This window comes from Salvia splendens, chromosome 10 (assembly GCF_004379255.2).
Source record: "Salvia splendens isolate huo1 chromosome 10, SspV2, whole genome shotgun sequence".
NCBI classification, from domain to species: Eukaryota; Viridiplantae; Streptophyta; class Magnoliopsida; order Lamiales; family Lamiaceae; genus Salvia; species Salvia splendens.
The window spans coordinates 7743222-7764475 of NC_056041.1; positions in this window are offsets into that span (position 1 = coordinate 7743222).

The following is a 21254-nucleotide window of genomic DNA, read 5'->3' on the forward strand; positions in this document are numbered from 1 at the left end:
TGTATTATGAGAGCGACATTAGTTAATTCATTTTAATAGTATAAGAGTTATGTTCATGTTCGTAATAATACATATGATTTTATTGTAATTTACTACTATAATATAATATATAGAGTCATATTTTATTTTCGGAAATTGATCAGTAGTATTAAGAATTATAACCGAATTCTAGGTTTTCCTAAAAACTTAAAATTTGGTCGCAAAAATTATGAATTTTTATATTGTTTTTTTTTATTTCCCACAATACCTTAAATCTAAATAGACATTATATTGTTGAAAATGATATGACAATAAAATCCATCCAAACTTTGATATTATTAGTTGCGAGAGGTTTTTAATTAAATCCTACGTATGACTCCTTTAATATACTTTTATGTTGTCGTGATATAGTTGTCTCGCTTGTTTGTGATTTCATTTGCATATGTTAATTTGTGAAATGTTATCATTTCGATCAATTACATACAATAGTCAGACAATACTTTTCTTTTCGTTCTAAATAATCTCTGCCATTATATATACTATTTTTTGAAAAACTCGTTATAATAGATCTAAAATTATTTTAAAAACTCGTTATAACCACACTTTATTATTTATAAAATATACACACTACTAATATGATTGCATTTCACTAATTTTTCCAATCTAATTATTTTATAATTTTAAAAATCTCGTCGAGTCAAAGTTAGACATTTATTCATTATTGGATGAAATATAATCTATTGTTGTAAGCTTGTAGCCTGTTCGATTCAAGATAATTTGAATTAAAAATTTTACACCTAATTAAATTAAATTTATGATCTTAATTTTCAGAGTATTCTATGAATTTGGGATTAGACTAAGATCCTGTTAGCATGTTAAACAAGAATCCATCTCATTTGAACCGGCCCTTATAATATAAAACCTTCCCCACATCTACTTAATTAGAACTCTCACTACAACTACAATCGTCAACCGAAATCATGACTTTCTACCTAATTCCTTTGAAAAATTAACACCTCTATAATAACTTATTGCTACAACACTATTCTATGAACATCTATCTTTTTTTATATAAATTTGTCTATGGTATTTACATACTACAATATACTCCCTCCGTCCCGGACTACTCGCACATTTCCTTTTCGGTACGGAGATTAAGGAATGAGTGTATAGCAAAGTCAACAATTGGGGCTGTAGGTGATAATTTTTACTAAAAATGAAAAGAGTGCAAATAACTTGGGACGCCCAGAAATGAAATAAGTGCAAGTAGTCCGGGACGGAGGGAGTACTACTGAAAATGTTAGTGATAAATCCTTGAACAAAACTTGCCAAATAAAGGTTAGCCTCAACTCAACGACGAACAAGCAAAGTCCCACCATCGTAATCCTATGGATATATATAGTCGATTTAAACCCGTGAAAGACTACGGATACTCATCTTTCATAATTTCATTGCTTTGGCATTTTAGCTAATTTTGCATAAGCTTTTAGCACTGACTAAAGAAATTAGTATTTTTAAATAAGTAAGCAATTTGATACTTAGAAATTAGACGAGACTATTTTTGTAACATCCATTTTTACTAAATACACTACCAACATTTTATAATAGAACAAAACATCCTAGTCACACGAGTGTTATTTTTCATTAAAGAATTTAATTCCAATTAAAACGGAAAACCAATCACGCAAGAGAAAACGAAATGACGTTAGTGCCCTTGAAAGAACTTTAGAGTAAAATAATGTAGGAGGAGTATTGCGTTATGAAAGGGGGTGGGGGCCCCACCACATCACGGCATTAGTTGGCCACGTGATGTGTGAGGCGGGACGTGGTAGGCAGACAATTTCTTTTGATCACGTGACTTTCCCCGCTTTTCACGGTGATTCCGCCACCTGTCCTGCTACAGTAATAAAATATTAAATTCATTATGTATCTATAAACATTGATATTATTATCCTAAACAGGAAATTAATTATTGTTAACTGATCCCTAAGCTGATACGATACCACTGCTGCGTTACAAGAGAATGAATGTCCATGTTTCAGGGAAACTCCTTTACCTTTCCCTTTTTATTATTTTAATTAAATCATTTTCGCTTTTCATTATTTTATTTTAGTTACACTCTTGCTGCCAACATTTATTTAATCTGCAAATGTCAAGGGGTATTTAGTTTCTTCCTTGAACCTCTTTTTTTAATAGTATTATTGTTGCTTGAATTTTACCTTGCATTTTTCAACAAATATGCGTAAATTTGAATTATAGAAAATGACTTTCCAGTTTTCAAAAACAACTCCAGTAATTGCATATCAACATCACAGAATTGTGTGTTAAGCTGCCCCTGTTTGTAATATGGATAATTTTGAAGTTTTATTTTGTGGCTTGTTTTTTTGTCTTCTTCCTAAATCTACAAAAAACAATTTCACCATAGTTCAACTTTTCTTTTTCCTTTTCTTTAGTAACACTTTTTCATTTTTTTTGTTTATTGCTTAAGAGTGTTTGGTTGAGAATTTTCGAGAGCTCAAAAATTTTAAATTTAAATGGCATTGCATTAATTATGCTATAAAATTCACTCTTCAACACATAAATCAACATAATTTCACTCTTACTTGAGTTTGTTTTGGTATTTTTTGAACCATGGAAGCTAATCAACCAGAGGTTTGCTTTCGTAATTTGAGGACATAAGTTTTGTAATAAAGTTTAGCATGTTCAATATTACTATGTATATTATTTTGATATTTTTTTGCCAATTGTTGCATCATTATAGGACTTAATGCTAATATCGAAGACACGACATATTTCATGAGTAATTACTTGACACATGTCCCTCATTTTGTCAATATAGTCAACATGAAATCGTGAACTTGTCTAGATCATCCATTTATGACTTCATAATTATTGACTAAGCTGAATCAAATTAATGTATCATATATAATGTTAGTTGTAGATGTTAAATCAACTTAGAAAGTTGTAGCCTATATATTAATTAAACATTCGATAATAAGTGGTCATCTAATTCAATAGGATGTGTCAAATTACACAGTAGATAAAAACTGTTTATTTATTGTGCTATTTCTATCTTCAACCCAAATTACTACTCCGCACTTTAATTTAGCTTAATATAAAGACATTAATATTGTTTCTAGACTAAAGTCCATTTTTGGTCTCTTACATTTACCCTAAAAAACTTTTCGATCCTCTACATTAAGTTTGTGACCTTTTGATCCCAAACAATATGTTTTGGTCCAAACCTAACCATTTTCCGTTAAAACTAACGGTCAAACATGTTTGACCAAATTAATGACTTAATTATAATCTAATCAACCTAATTAATTTAATATTAAAATATTTTTTACTTAAAAAATAAAAATGAATTAAAATTAAAAAATTATTTAAAATAAAAATTGACTTATTTATTTCTAAGTAACCAAATTAACTTAATTAATTATTATTCTATATTAAAATATAAAAACTATCTCTTATTTTATGAAAATACTAACATTTACTGGACTTTATATAAAATAAAATTAGCATTTACGGGACCATACTTCTTTTCGACCCATCCTCAAAAATAAACAATATTTTATGATATTTTCGGTACAAAATTAACATTTACGCGACCATACTTTTTTTCGATCCATCCCCAAATATCAATCAATATTCCATGTTATTTTTGGGTGAAGTCCCGTAAATGTTTTTTTCATTAAGTAAGAGGTAGTTTTTATATTTTAATTTAGGATAATAATTGATTGAGTTAATTAGATTATAATTAAGTCAATTTTTTATTTAAGTAAATTTTCGTTTAATAATAATCAATTATTATTTTAAGTAAAAAAATATTTTATAAATTTTAATATTAAATTAAATAAGTTAGTTAAGTTAATTATATTATAATTAAGTCATTAATTTGGTTAAATACATTTGATCGTTAATTTTAACGGAAAAAGTTAAGTTTAGACCAAAACATATTGTTTGGGACCAAAAGGTCACGGACTTAATGTAAAGGACCAAAAAGTTTTTTAGACTAAATGTAGGGGACCAAAAATAGACTTTAGTCTTGTTTCTATAGTACAATATAGTAGTAGTATGATATTTATATGTTTAGCCTATATAGTAGTAGCATATAATTTTAGACATGTAGCATATATGATCTTTAATAATGTTATAAGCGAAAGCATCTGACCAATATAAACTTCATTTCATTTAATAATAACTGAGATATAATGTTATGAATTCAAATTTAAGAAAGAAACGTTAGTTAGATCAATAATGAGGGAACCTTCATAAGGATTTTTTAGAATTATAAATTAGTAGCATTAACCATACAATTGTAAAACAATTCGTAGATTTTTTTGAAATTCCTTGTCGGACAAGTGTCCCACTGTCTGTTCCCCCTCCGTTGATCACTATTAGGGCTGTAAATATGGTTAACAATATGTCAATATATAGTTAAACACAATTGTCTAGATACTGACTTTAGAAAAAGAATAATTCAGTTTCCCACTAAACATTATTTTTAGTTAAGCAAATAAATTGCACTTAACGCTGCAAATTGAACAATTATTTCACAGAATTAATAAATTCTTGAAGGCAAAAATTACTGAATATTGTAACATACCCTACATATGGTTAAAAGTTAAAATATAGTCCTATATCTCTAAATAAAGTACGTCGTCTTGTCTCGATTCCCACTAGTCAAGTAGTCAGCCCACTAACCTTTCTCATTGAACACACAAATACATATGAATTTGTTACATTTAGTAACTATTGAAAAAATATTGAAGTATTTAATAACTAAGATACAGATACATATAATTGTGAGATTCAATGTTTCTACACTTGGTCGATGCGCGCGGTACTCATTAATATATACATATTTTTTAGAAAAAAATTTGATTCTATTAGATCTGTCGGATTCAGGGACTATAAAAAATAAAATTAATATTCAGAATGTATTTCTAAAATTATACGACACTCCATTTAATTTTGCACCAAATTTTGCGGGGATGGGACTCTCTACATACATCACTTTATGTATTTTTACTGCTCATACTTGAAATAGTATTGAATACATAAAAATATACTCCCATGGTCTACAATTTTATTGTACTTTCGTAAATAAAACCCATTTTATTATAAATTTATTCCAAATTTATAAATATTATAGCGTATACTTATCTTCTTTGTTAACTTAAAACATGAGTCAATTCGACCGACTAACATTGTAGAAGTTGATTTTCAGCATTGAAGGATTGAATGTGAATGAAGTTTGTATAGTTACTAGTATATATTTTGTGAAAAAGATAAAAGTGTTGTCAAATCCACTTGTGGTGATATATGTAAGCTTCAATTAACATCAAAATTCCAACTATAATGTTAACAATACCCTAATATTTACCACATGATCCGGTGTAAGAAAGACATTTGAGAGAAGTTTTATTTATTTAATTATGGTTGTGTGGATGATCTTCAAGACTCACGGATGAATGAATGTCTCCATCTTTTGAGTGAAGGAAGAAGAAAAAGGTAACACAGGCACTTCTTCACGCATAATGTTAAATTAAAATAATGCATATACTAAAAATAATGGTATAATATTTGGATATTGGAATAACAAGCTGTGCATGGAAGTGGTATAAGCCATGTTCTAGCAAACTTTGATTCTAAGAAAGTGTATTTATCTTTGATGCCAGCCTGTTTTGGGCTCTAACCCTCCCCACTTATATGCCATTGATTAAATACTACTACTACTACTACTATTTATTTAATGTAAAAGCTTAGCTTGATTGTCGGACTTAAACCACCAAGCTTTTTCATACTATTGCCTAATTATTGCTTCACAAGATTCCATACAAAGATCCTATATTATAAACTATTATTATCTATTTTTTAAACTTTCAATTTTATTATTACATACAAAGATCCTATATTAATGAAAAGTCGGGAGATTTACATTTGTGATTTGATGTTTCGAGCCTAGTTGAGGATTATGGGACATCAATCCCTTGAATATAATCTTACTACAGTATTTGATTTTGGATCTTATATACTTTTTCTTGTTTCTTTTGTGTATATGAGTGGCTATTTTTAAACTTTATTTCCTAATAAGTTAAAGTGGAAATCTCCATAGTGCTGTCGCAATTTGCTAAACAAAATTACATTTTTGAATACGAACAAAATCTACAAATTTGTGGATGCAATCAATCTTTAGAATTCATATGATTAATCTTTAGAATTCAACATGGGATTGGGAAATGGGTAATAATTTGTTATAGATGTGTTTGGTCCTTACCAAATATGCAAATAATATAGGTATGTTCGTCCTTTCATGCTTAACCATAAAAAGCTTTTGGTTGGTAATATTCGAATATTATATCCAATCTATCTTGAATAATAAATTCGGATGCTCCTTTAAATTTGTATGCATGTTTTTGTTTCTAACATACTTGAAGTGATCGATGTAATTGCATGAATGAATCAACATTCATCTCCAAATCAAGTTGATTTGATTTGAGTTTTTTTAGCGTCAAACGACTTGGTTTGGCAAAACTTAAAAACTTTAAATTCTTCTTCGATTATTTGCAAGAAATTAAGAACACAACTTTATGCGGTAAGACTTTTGAACTGGACTTGAATTCGTACAACATATATCTTCACGACGTCACTCTATATGAATGATGAAATGTCAATTTCGGGAATTCACACATTTGTATCTTACTAATTGACATCAAAATATGCCAAGCCGAGTTCAAGATCCAACTCACATCCAACTGAAATTATCAGGTTTTTAGCGGGTCAACCCGATAAGGACACGAACCCAATAAGACATGACCTATTTTTATTGGTAGCAGGGTTTGGTCATTATTGGGTCAAACTGATAACAACCTAACCCTATAAGGCCTAACTTGAACCTAACCTGCTATCTCTAAACCCGAACATGACCAAACTCGACATGGACCCGTTAATGTCACGATATAATATGGATTGACACGACATGATGACGACACAATAACCACCCAAACCTGATATTACATGATTAAACTTGATATTATACGATTAAACCTGATTTTTAAACTCAATTTACACGATCTAAATCCATTTTATACGATTTAAACATGATTTACAAGAAATTAAAGAATTGAAGTAGTATTTTTGTTAACTTCATAAAAAGAATGAAAATAATAGTAATATTTTTTTCTTAATTGGTTATTCATATCCAACACGCATCCAATCCGAACCCAACCTTAAATTATAGTGTTCTTAACATGTTAACTCAATAAGGCTTAATCCAAACTCATTAATTTCGTGTGGATTTATTGTCAGCCCTAGCTCTATCGAAACCCATTAATTTTTTATAGATTCATATCGAATTATCATATCATGTCAAAAATTATCCACCCTAATTTGAGAATTATGAGATCTTAGGATCAAGCCTTCTTGATTTTTGAGTTTTGTTTGAAAATTGATTTGATTGATTCATCCCTAATTGAGGATTGTGAGGTCTTAATTAGGATCGACCAAGTCTTTTTATTTGAAAATTTCAATCCAAAGTTTGTCCTTAAAAACCCTCTCATCCAATATTTTTTTTCTCACTATATTTCAACACACATATAATTATGTAATTATGTTACATTTGTGAAAACTAAATGGGATTATAGGAAACCTTGAAAAAATTGGAGATGAGTGTTATCTGTCTATATACTCTATATAGAAATGCAAGGTCATATAGCAATAGTAACTGATAATTTCTTCCTCCATCTCACAAGCGCGTGAATTTATTTCTTTTTAATTCGTTCTACAAATATATACTTTTTAATTTTAAAAATTATATTTTCTCTAATTTGAGATGAGATTCATTTTCTTCTATTATTTTAATTACTTTTTCTTTTTATCTCTATCTTACTTTATTAATCATACATTAAAATTTATGCTATATACTCTTTGGATAGAGAAAATATATACTCTCTCCGTCCCACAAAAATATACAATATTTCTTTTTTAGTCCGTCCCACAATAATATGCACTTTGCTATTTTGGAAACTCTTTTAACTCTAATTATGTGGGGCTCATTCTCTACTAACAAGTACTTTAATTACTTTTTCTCTCTATCTCTCTCTTGTTTTTTAAATTTTGCATTAAAATTCATGCCGAATTAAAGTGTATACTCTTTATGAATGAATGAAAGTAGTATAAATATAAATAGAGAGAAATAAATTCAAAGAATGAAGTGGGAGCACGTGGGTGAGGGATGCCCCGCGTTCCCAGTGCAATAGAAAGAGTTACAGCACGTGACTTTTCCTCCTTTACTAACCACATATGCGTATATACATATCTGTACAATTACTGGTTCTTTAAAATTGGAAAGATTAATAGTTCCTCGTCTCTCCGTATCAGAAAGCATTTCTTTTAGGAAAGTAGATTTTAGAAGAATAGATTAAGTGATCTAAGTTTAGAGATAATAAAGTACTAGAATAAAGAATGAAATAAAAGATGAAATACATGATAAAATAAGAGAGATAATAAAATAAAAGGGATAGAAATTTATTGTTTAACAGTACTATATTATAAAATTCTAAAATCTAATGTAAAATATAAAAATATATAATCTAAATAATATTTTAAAAATTCATATATTCTATTTTCACTAACGTTGAAAGTCTAATATATCACAAAAATATAGTATACCGAATTTTGGTACAACATATCAAAAATGAGGTACAATAACGATATTGAAATCCGTTATATAAAAAATAGTTCGGTACATCGAAAATTTTAGTAAGGTAAATGTATGATTTTTTCTTATACATAATTTCTGGTAAAATATGGTATGATGGTTTCGTTAAGGTATACAGTACGGATCCATCCAAAAAATGGTTGAAAAAATGACCTTACCTTCACAATTATTCGATTAAATATTTTTGATAAATTTAGTTTTTTCCTAAAATGACCACCAATATACTGGTAAAAAGTAGGAGTATAAGCTTTTTTACTGCATTGTCAAATCTTGTTTCAGATTTTTGTAGAGGTACATTGCCGTGAGAATGAGTTAGATTTTAGCATAGAATATGCTTTACTAAAGTACTCCTAATTTTAAGTTATTTTAGGCTACTACAAGTATAAAAGCTAATAATAGAATGAAAGCATAATAAGGGTTAAAGTTAGAAGACAAATGAAGTGTACATGAGGCAAGTATTTGAATTTCGAAATCAGATTCCAAATTTAATCTTTTGTTAAGTACTATTGTTAATTAGTTGTTGAAGTATGGTTTGAAATTTGGAATTACTCTGAGAAGGCACCGACAAGAGAGTAATTAACATTAACAGTATTAGTGTATTAACATTGTTTAATTGAAAGGTGGTGCGGAGAATAGAGAAAGGGTATTGGATAAATTTGTGAATGGGGATCTGTGCAGTAATGATGTTGATTTGGGGGTTATTAATGAAAATGTTAGTGTTCAGTTAATTAATTTTAAGGTCAACCAAGATAAGTGTAATTAAGTAAGATTGCAGTAGCAGTAGTAGTATGTAATTGCAGTGCCGGTAACTGCAGAGATGTATGTGAGTCACGTGACACCCCACACATTTACAGTGTGGCAGTTTTAAGGTCGAATTACAACGAGGGCGACTCCGCTTTGCCTTGTCCAATTGCACGTGCGCGCCAACAATAAAACACACCCTCTCTAATAATTTGCCTTGAATATTCTTTGATATTTAATTCATGTTACTATTTTTATTTTTCGTATTCAAAAAAATTAATGCTTTTAATTTAGGAAATACTATATGTTTCTATATTATAAAATATATTCACTCAATCCATAAAATATGGACAATTCATATAGCACCAAAATTGAAACAAAATTGGTAAAGTAAGAGAGATGAGTAGAATGATAGTTAAAATAGTGCTAGTGGATGGTGAGACACACATTATTAGTACTATAATTAGTGTTTAATGATGTTATAAGCTATAAATAAGATAATTGATGGATCCGCGAATTATTGATGTTAGTAAATGCTGGTAGAGAATTATGACACAATGAATTTACGTGGTTCGATTTACTGAGGTAAATCTACGTCCACGGGGAGAAATGAGGGCAGGTTTGTATTGCTTGATCTGCGAAAATACAGCTTACAATACAGACTTGCTATATGCTATTTTATCTCTAGAGAGCTTAACCCTTTTCTATCAGATCTAAGTTCTATTTATACATTGAACTAGGATCGTGGTTTGCAGCCCCACTAACAAGATCGTGGGTGAGCAATAACTGCTCAATAACTGCTTCATACCACTAAATAGATCGTGGGTATAGTGGAGGTCGTGGAGGCCTTTCGTGAGTCCACCAACTCCTAGTTCGGTCGAATGCTGAGACCGAACTGCTGGACTTTACCGATCAGCTCTTGCCGATCTGAGAGGAGAGCTTGACTGGTCGGCTTTTACCGAGCTGTAGGCTGAGTCCGAACTCTTTGGTCGTGCCGAACTCTTTGGTCGTGCCGAACTCTTTGGTGCCGAACAGATACTCTTTCTTGGGCTCTGGGCTGATGGGCCGTCACTGTTATTGGGCTTGCCATTAGGGTTTAGTTCGTACCCCATCACTACCCCCCCCGAAAAGCGAAGTGGATCACTTCGGCGAGGTGAGTCACTTCGGCATTCTGGATAACGGTAAGGGGGAGGCTGACGTCAGGGGACGTGCCTAGCGCATGCCTGCATTAAATGCGACAGTAAAATCCGGCCGTTGATTCCTGAAAAGGTGGGATTCGAAACGGCGCAACGATTTCGAAATCTTTCCCGTATCTGATAAATACGCTCTTTCTTCATCATTGAAGCACTTTTGCTGTTGCGTCTTCTATACTCTCTTTCTTGCGAAAATTCTCTCTCCGCTTTCAAGAATTTTTTTCAGACTATCTTCACCTTCAAAAGTAAGAAAAATGTCTTCTTCTTCTTCTTCGGAGTCGGGTAGCGTTAGGAAAGGGGGTAAGGGGTCTTCTAGCCGGAAAGAATCCGGGGAGAAGACCGTAGAGTATTTTCACAGTATCTTGAGTAAGGATACTGTGATATCCCTTTACGAAAAATACTCTTTTCCTGGGGGGAAGGCGGTGGTACCTGACGGTGATCACAGGGCTGACTCCCCGCCGGAGGGTTACGTCACCGTGTACGAGGCCTGCTTAGAATGCGGGCTTCGTTTCCCCCTCCCTTCTGCCTTTATAGATTTACTAGATTTTTTTCAGCTTCCTTTAGGCCAGGTGACTCCGAACTCTTGGAGGCACTTGTCGGCCTTCGCTGCCGAACTCCGTAGGTTAGGAAGGGATTTGTCTTTGAAGGCGATCCTTAAATTCTTTCAATTTAAGAGGAAGGGGTCTTGGTTTTACTTGATCCCTTTACAGCCTTTTAGGGCCTTTTGTAAAACGAAGTGGCCGAAGTGGCAAAATCGCTTCTTCTACTATGATAGGACCGCGGCTCCTAGTTTTCCCTGGAGAGGGCCGGAGTCCGTTATCCGTCACCCTCGGCCTGAACCGTTGGACGAGCTCGACGGCGAGCTCAACAAGATTCTCCTAGTTAGGAAACAATACACGGAGTCTGAGCTCGTCAAGGGCGACGTCGTGTTCGACATCTCGTCTTCGGACGAAGAGGCCGAGGGTGAGGATTTCTCTTTATCTTTATGCTCTACTGCTTTAACGAAGAAAATCTGACTTTGCTTTCTTGCTTTTTGGCAGTGTTCATGTTGAATAAGGCTATCAGAAAGTCCTCCGAGCTTGTGGAGCCGGAGAGAGAGAAGGCTACCAGCTCGGCGCCTGATGCCGAGAAGAATCCGAAGAGGCAAAAGACCTCTTCGGGTCCAAAGAAGCCGGAGTCGACTTCGGCAAATAGGAAGGGGAAGACCCAGAAGCCCCCGAGAGCGCCAGAGAAAGACATGGTCTTGGCGCCTCCTTCGGAGCATATCTGTGAGCCATTTCTATGGCCCACGGACTTCGCCGAGGTGAATTGTCTTCTTGATTCCTTGGCTTGGCTTCTGTCCTGTATTTTTGGTGCCCTCTGTTAACTTTTTTCCTTATCCATTTTCAGAGGAATGATATGCTCTCCAAGCTCGTCGCCGTCGAACTCTCCAAAGCGTCCAACGACTATGCCGAGATGCAGAGGAAATTGGCGGCTGCTTGTCACCGGGCCGAGCAGGCTGAGGCAAACTTTGAGAAAGCCAGGGCTGCTAGGATTTCGGCCCAGGATGAAGCTCAGTTTGCCAAAAACCAGCTCGTCATCCAGCGAGAGCAGACGAAACAGAGGGATGCTGCCGCCGTGGTTGCCCAAGGAGAGGGTCTCCGTGCCTACACGGAGAGACTCTTTTTGAGCAGCCAGTTCTCGGCCTTTGTCGGTAGTCTGGTAAGGCTAATTGCCGATAAGGGCGAGCAGGGGGCCGACGTCGTGCTGCCTCTGTACAGCCGAGAGATAGCAGCTCGGCTTCAGAATCTGCCGCTCCTTGAGGAGCTCGCTTCATCTTCGGTCCTGCTTTCTGCAGACCGAGTCCGGAGTTGTCGAGCTGATCGGGACGAGAACCTGGAGGCTATCTTTGCCTCCGTGGGACCCGTTTCACCCGCTTCGACTTACAACGGAGAGGGTGAGGCCGAGCCGCTGGAGCGGGAGGCCGAAGTCGATCAGGCCGGGCATCCGGAGAAGGAAGCCGAAGTCGAGCGGGCCGGGCATCCGGAGAAGGAGGCCGATCAGGAGGCGGAGGCGAGGCCGGCAGGAGGCGAGGCTGAGGCTGAGGTAGCCCAGGAGAAAGAAGCTGTACCAGACCGAGGAGCCGGAGACGAAGCTGGCGGAGTATGATTTCGTCTCCCTTCTCTTAGTCTAGTTTCTTCCTTGTAAAATGGCCTTGATGCCCTCCTAGTGTAAAATTTTCCTTGTGAATGAAAAATTCTCTACACTTGTCTTCGTATAGCTTTTCGTACTCGCCTTTATTCCTGTTGTATTTTACTATCTGCTCGGTACAACTGCCGAACTAATATAGCTGCTTTGTACCCAAGGAGATGGAGATACTTCACTGGAAACGGCTGTACTCTTCGGCTTTGGACGAAGCTGAGAGAAGAGCTATAGCCGATCAGACGAAGAATGACGAGCTTCTGGCTCGTTTAGTGAAGCTGGAGGCCGATATCAAGGACTTAGAGTCCGATAAGAAAGATCTGGAGGCCGAGCTGAATACGACCATTGCTGAGAGGACTGCGTACGAGGATTACATCCGTGTGCGCGGGGGATTGACCATATCAGATGTTCAGAGTCGAGTTGACGAACTGTGGGAGGAATATCTTGTACTCCGGAGGAACAATGCGCTGGAGAGCTCGGCTTGCCAACAAGTTGTGAAATCACTACGGCGTTGGGCTTCTCGGTACAACATTGTTCTTTCTCGGCGCCCCTCCATAGAAAGATTCCTTCGGCATATCGTGCCAACAGATGCTCGCACTCCAGATCAAACCTCTGGTTCCCTTGTTCAAAATCCTACTCCAAGTCAACAACGAACTCCGGAACAGCCGGAAACGTCTAGACGAGAACGGGCTCAGGAGCAACCGGAATCGTCAAGACAGGGACGGACTGAAATTCGCCGAGGAGTTGTGACTATGAGCGAGCAAGATCAGCAGATGCTTATTGCAGAGACTCTTCATCGCCGAGGTGTTAGGACTTCTCGGGCTCGGGGAAGAGGCGTTGGGTCGAGGATAGCATCTCGTCGACCTGCTTATTCTTCATCTGCTCGGAACGACCGAACTCGGCTTCCAGAGGATTTTGTGAATAGGTGGCTCAACTTTAGCAACCCCGGACAGTAGAATAGTCCTTTGTAATAGTAGGGTAGCGGAGTTGTATGCTGAACAAGATTTGAAAAATGAAATTTTGTTTCCACCTCTAACACTGTATTTACAGCTTAGCGAAAAAATTTCATCGTACTTGTCCTCGGTCTTATGAAGTATACTTCTTTGATCGGACTTGGTCCTTGGTCTTATGAAATAAACTTCTTTGACCGGACTCGTCATTGGTCTGATGAAATAAACATCTTTGACCGGACTCGTCTTTGGTCTGATGAAATAAACATCTTTGACCGGACTCGTCTTTGGTCTGATGAAATAAACATCTTTGACCGGACTTGGTTTGTGTTCTAATTTGGCGATTTTTGTCGCCGGGATCGAACTTTCCCTTGTCCTAATTCGGCGAGTTTTATCGCGTGGATCGGACTTTCCCAGTTAACCGAAGTGGTCTTATGCAGTAAACCTCTTTGACTAGACATGGTCGTCCTCGGTCTTATGAGGTAAACTTCTTTGACCGAACTCAGTCGTCCTAATTCGGCGAGGTTTATCGCGTGGATCGGACTTTCCCTTATTGCAGTTCGTTTCAGACGAAGTGCTTATTAAGCTGAATTGCGGTCTTGTATCCTCCTTGGAAGCTTGGACGCACAATCGTTGGCTTATTGCAGTTCGTTTCAGACGGACTGCTTGTTAAGCTGAATTGTGGTCTTATATCCTCCTTAGAAGCTTGGACTCACAATAGTCTTTAATAATCGATCTAAAAAGGGGATCAGTCTTTAAAGAACGATATACCTTGGTACCATTTGTAAGAGACGACAAGCACATAGAGACAAAACACATAGAGAAAAAAAGAAAAAGACGAAAGAGAAAAAAAAAAAAACTTTAAACTTTTATAAAACGACAAGTAAAAGATACAAGTAAAAAAAACAAACAAATAAAAACATGTACCCCTATGACCGAACTAGACACAAGACAGACTGACCGGACTTTGTCTCTTACAAGTGGAACTTCTTGAGGTTGGAGACGTGCCATGTTCGGGGTACTTGTTCTCCTGACATGTGAGTCAATTTATAAGACCCTTTGCCGAGGACTTCTGACACCCGATATGGACCCTCCCATGTGGGCTCGAGTTTGCCCAGCTTTTCTGCTCGGCTTACTTCGTTGTTTCTCAAGACGAGATCTCCCACTTGAAATTGAAGCTTTTTCACCCTTTGGTTATAGTACCGGGCTACTTGCTCCTTATACTTGGCTGCTTTTATGCACGCCAATTCTCTTCTTTCTTCGGCGAGATCTAGTTCTGCTCTCAGTCCGTCGTCATTCATTTCTGAGGAGAAATTTAGAGTTCGGGGACTGGGTACGCCGATCTCCACCGGGATTACGGCTTCAGTGCCGTACACCAGACTATACGGAGTTTCACCGTTGGAGGTTTTGGGTGTAGTTCGGTAGGACCATAGGACTTGAGGGAGATTTTCTACCCATTGTCCTTTGGCTTGTTCTAACCGAGCTTTTAACCCTTTCACCAGAATCCGGTTCGTTACTTCCGTTTGTCCGTTTGCTTGGGGATGGGAGACCGAAGTGAACCGCTGTTGAATGTTTAGCTCTTGGCACCAATTCTTGAACGTCTTGTCGGTGAACTGAGTCCCATTATCCGAGATGAGGATGTGGGGTATGCCAAATCGGCACACTATGTTCTTCCAGACGAAGTCCAATGCCTTTGAGCTCGTTATCGTAGCTAATGGTTCAGCCTCCACCCACTTCGTGAAGTAGTCCACGGCAACGATAAGGAATTTCATTTGCCGAGGAGCTTGAGGAAGTGGTCCCACTATGTCTATGCCCCATTGCATGAAAGGCCAAGGGCTTTGCATAGTGTACAGATCGGTCTGCGGCATCCTTGGGACATTTGCATGAATTTGGCACTTCGTACACTTCTTGACGAGCTGCACTGCCTCTTGTACCATGGTTGGCCAATAATATCCCCATCTCAGAACTTTTTTAGCTAAAGCTCTGGCTCCGATGTGGCTACCGCACGATCCTTCATGAACTTCTCTGAGGATGTAGTCCGTCTCTTCTGGTCCTACGCACCGCAATAACGGCTGGAGGTAAGACTTTCTAAAGAGGACTCCTTCATGAAGTTCGTACCGAAGAGCTCGGCACGTGATCTTCCGAGCTTCTCTCTTATCCTCGGGCAATTGTCCTTGATCCAGATACTGCAAGATCGGCGTCATCCAGTTCGGCGAGCTGGATACTGAATGTACCTCGGCTTCATCAATGCTTCGATGCATTAATTCTTCCGCCTTTGAGCTCGGATCTGAGGCCAACTTACTTAAGATATCTGCTCGGCTATTTTCCGCTCTGGGAATACGGATTATCCGAAAATAGGAGAAACTTCGGCTGATGCTTTGCGCTTTGTCCAAATACTTCTTCATTCTCTCGTCACGGGCTTCACTTGTACCCAACATGTGATTTACTATGACTTGTGAATCACAATGGACTTTGAGAGATTTGACGAGCAGACTTTGCGCTAACTGGAGTCCGGCCAGGAGGGCTTCGTACTCGGCTTCATTATTAGTAGTGGGGAATAGGAACCGAAGTGAGTAGGTTACCTCGTGTCCGTCGGGAGCGACAAGTAGAATACCAGCTCCACTTCCCATCTTGTTTGAAGCTCCATCTACGAATCCGCTCCAGCAGTCCGGCGGTTCTACTTCGGATTCCAAGGGCTGTGCTAGTTCGGCATTGGCAGAATTCTTCTGTTCGGCAATAACAGGACTTGCTTGATCGAACTTTGCTTCTGCAAGAAAATCTGCCAAGGCTTGTCCCTTGATGGCTTTCCGAGGTAGATATTCAATTGTGTGCTCTCCCAACTCTATAGCCCACTTGGCGATTCTGCCTGATGCTTCCGGTTTGGTCAACACTTGCCGAAGTGGCAGATCAGTTAAGACGCATACCTTGTGAGCATAGAAGTATGGCCGCAGTCTCCTTGCTGCATTTACTAATGCCAGAGCAATCTTTTCCAGTGGTTGATACCTTGTTTCTGGACCTCTTAATGCTCGGCTTGTAAAGTAGATGGGAAGCTGCTTTAGGCCTTCTTCTCGTACAAGCACCGCGCTGATGGTTTGATCCGATGCCGCTAAGTATAAGAATATTACTTCGGCTTCGGTTGGAGCAGAGAGCATAGGAAGCTCGGCTAGATAACTTTTGAGCTCGTCAAAGGCCTTTTTCTGCTCGGCCCCCCACTCGAACTTTGGTGCCTTTTTCAACACCGTGAAGAACGGCAGTTGCTTTTCGGCTGCTTGAGAAAGGAATCGATTCAGTGCGGCTAGGCATCCGGTTAGCCTTTGCACGTCATGTATGGACTTCGGCATTGCCATGTTTTGAACAACTTGAACTTTTGAGGGGTTTGCCTTGAGTCCGTCCTTTGAAACCCAACAACCCAGAAACTTTCCCGAATCTACCAAAAAGGTACACTTTTGGGGATTAAGTTTGAGGTTGGCTTTCTTGAGCACGTTGAGAGTGGACTTGAGGTTGTGCTCGTACTCCGAAGTGCTTTTGCTTTTGACGACTATATCGTCAACATACACTTCGACCTCCTTTCCAATCAGGTGCCGAAAAAGCTTGTCTACCATCCTTTGATAAGTGGCTCCGGCATTCTTTAAACCGAATGGCATCTTTTTATAAGCGAAAATGCCGAAATCAGTAATGAAGGCCGTTTTTGAAGCGTCAATCTCATCCATTAAAACTTGATGGTATCCTTTGTACAGATCAAGAAAACAAAAAATTTCAAAGCCTATCAAAGCTTCTACTTTTTTATCTATGTTCGGAAGGGGATAGCAATCTTTGGGACAGTGCTTATTTAGATCGGTGAAATCTATGCACATCCGCCATCCTCCTTCCTTTTTCTTGATCATGACAGGATTGGCTACCCACGAAGGGTACTTCACTTCGAATAACACATCCGCCTTCAATAATTGACGGACTTCGTCATGGATGACTTGATTTCGTTCTGCCGCAAAGAGTCTTTGCTTCTGTTTTATCGGCCGGACTGAAGGATCAATATTTAACCGATGAGTGATTACCTCGGGGGGCACTCCGGTCATGTCCAACGGAGACCATGCAAAGACGTCTTTATACTCCTTGAGGAGCTGGATGGTTTTTTCCCGAAGTAGGGGCGTTCCCGCGAAGCCGATCTTAACCGTTCGGGATGGATCGTCTTCGTACAGCTGAACTGTCATCGAGTTCGGCTCCGGTATGACTTCGGTCATCGCCTCTGACTCCGGCTGCTGTGATTGCTATGCTTGGTGGTGCCGATCTGACTGCTCGGCACTTCTAAGCGCAATTTGCAGACATTCCTTTGCTCTCTTTTGGTCACCTCGGATGACCGCTATCCCTCCTTTAGTGGGGATCTTGATGGTGAGGTGATAGGTGGAGCAAACGGCCCGAACTGTGTTGAGCCAGTCTCTTCCCAGGATGACGTTGTACGGGGACCGAGCTTTCACCACGAAAAACTCAATCATCGTACTGGAGCTAGTAGGCGCTTTCCCCACCGTGATCGGAAGGCTGATAATACCTTCAGGGCGGGTGTCCTCCTGGGTGAAGCTCTTCAGGGGAAGCGGAGCCGGACTGAGCCGAGCTGGGTCCACTTCTAGTTTGTCGAAGCACTCTTTAAAAAGAATGCTAACCGACGCTCCTGTATCCACAAACACCCTGTGGATCAGTTTGTTTGCCACTCCGGCTTGGATGACAATGGCGTCTTGGTGAGGAGAGATGGCCGGGACGGGATCAGCAGCCGAGAACGTAATCACTTCGTCCTGCTTCAGCCTTTTATGCGTTGGCTCCTCTCGATTGGAGCCTCTGCGTTCTGACTTTAGGGACGACTTGGTCTTCCCGGCAGGGAGCGCGTCAATAGTCTGGATTACTCCATCATATTGCGGCTCGTCATCGTCTTCGGGATCCGGCTGCCTTTTCGGATCCTGAGGGGCGCAGTTCGCACCACTCTGCTTTTTATTCTTCTTTGGCTGCTTACTTCGGTATTTTTTCAATGTCCCTGCCTTCACAAGAACATCGATACCTGCAGCCAAGTTTCTGCACTCCTCAGTATCGTGACCGTGGTCTTGATGGTAGGAGCAGTAGTTATCCTGTGGTCGGCGCGCGGCTGATTTCGTCATCCGCTTTGGCTTTTCGAATAGGTCAGAGTGCAGTTCGAAAATTTCCGCTCTCGGCTTGTTCAGCGGTACGAACTGAGCGGGCGGCTTCTCGGGATTGAGACGAGGTCCCAATCTGTCTTGCACCGGAGCCCTTTGAATTCTTTCAAATGGAGTCCGGCGAGGATGCCCCTGATCGCTATGATCGGGCTTCCTTCTGTCTCCTCGGGACGATGAGCTGTCTAACGACCGTTTACGACGGTCTGCCTCATCGGCCCGGGAGTACTGGTCCGCAATGTCCCACATTTCCTGAGCTGTCTGCGGACCGCACTCAACGAGCTTCCTGTAGAGAGCTCCGGGCAGGATTCCATTTTGGAATGCCGAGATGACAAGCAGATCGTTGAGATCGTCTACTTGCAGGCATTCCTTGTGGAATCTTGTCATAAAGTCGCTAATTTTTTCGTCGCGACCTTGACGAATGGAAAGCAGCTGAGCCGAAGTGATTCGGGCTTCCGCTTTCTGAAAGAACCTCCTGTGGAAGGCATCCATTAGATCTCGGTAAGATCTGATGCTGCCCTGGGGGAGGCTATCGAACCACCTTCTCGCGTTCCCGATGAGCAGCTCGGGAAACAGCTTGCACATGTGGACCTCGTTGAGACCCTGGTTCGCCATGTTATATTGATAGCGCCCCAAGAAATCGTGAGGGTCCACGAGCCCGTCGTAAGTCATCGACGGAGTTCGGTAGTTCTGTGGTAGGGGAGTTCGGGTGATGTCGTCCGAGAACGGAGTCTTCAGTGCTCCGTACACGGCGAATCCGATATCTCGTCGGTATGGAGGAGATTGAGTTCTCCTGTGATTCCGGTACCGAGGAGGAGCTGGAATATGTCGGGGTTGAGGATTCTTTCTCCTGGGAGATGCGACACTACTGCGGTAGTGACTTTCTTGTGCGGAGGGAGAAGGAGAATCCGTCGTTTTCGTCTCCGGCTGCTTTTGGCTTTTTCGCAGGAAGGTTAAGAATTCCTCCTGCTTTTCAGCCAAAAACTGCTTAACAGCCTCATTCAAATCGGGCTGCTGGGAAGACTCAGTGGGACGATTTTTGGAGCGGCTTGTTCCTTCGCCATGAGAACTGGTGGTGGATTTATCCCTAGGCTGTTTTCCCGACCTATGGGATGGATTGGCTTCCTCCTGGTTCTCACGGGCTGGAATACGGGTATTCTGCGATCTGGTATGCATTTTTTGGGTGGAAAAAATGGATCAAAAATTCGCTTTATCACAAATTTTGTTCTCTGGTTCCCACAGACGGCGCCAGTGATGGATCCGCGAATTATTGATGTTAGTAAATGCTGGTAGAGAATTATGACACAATGAATTTACGTGGTTCGATTTACTGAGGTAAATCTACGTCCACGGGGAGAAATGAGGGCAGGTTTGTATTGCTTGATCTGCGAAAATACAGCTTACAATACAGACTTGCTATATGCTATTTTATCTCTAGAGAGCTTAACCCTTTTCTATCAGATCTAAGTTCTATTTATACATTGAACTAGGATCGTGGTTTGCAGCCCCACTAACAAGATCGTGGGTGAGCAATAACTGCTCAATAACTGCTTCATACCACTAAATAGATCGTGGGTATAGTGGAGGTCGTGGAGGCCTTTCGTGAGTCCACCAACTCCTAGTTCGGTCGAATGCTGAGACCGAACTGCTGGACTTTACCGATCAGCTCTTGCCGATCTGAGAGGAGAGCTTGACTGGTCGGCTTTTACCGAGCTGTAGGCTGAGTCCGAACTCTTTGGTCGTGCCGAACTCTTTGGTCGTGCCGAACTCTTTGGTGCCGAACAGATACTCTTTCTTGGGCTCTGGGCTGATGGGCCGTCACTGTTATTGGGCTTGCCATTAGGGTTTAGTTCGTACCCCATCAATAATATAGGATACTAAATTGGGATAATTTTTAAAAATAGAAAGTACATGCGGATAAAAATAAAAATTGCATATATTTTTTTTTATATAACGGAAGGGGAATATATTATTTAACTCGTTAGAGATTTTTGTAAAGTCTATTTCACTATTCTGACCACCTATCCCTCTCTCGATCATCTCTTCAATTTATCATCTAGTACTAATTAAATAAACAAAAAAGTCATATAGTATGGGCAAGAGACACACGTACATACAAACAAGATATAACAGGTAAATACATATCCATTCACAAACCCCTTTTCTAGGAATTCATATCCATTCAATAACTGTAGCTAGTGGTTTAGGCTGCTGTAGCTACATATTTTTCTAAGATATGATTAACATTAATGAAGTCATGAATTTCCTCTGAAGCAATTAAACAGGAAAGTCAGTATGTATGAAGATA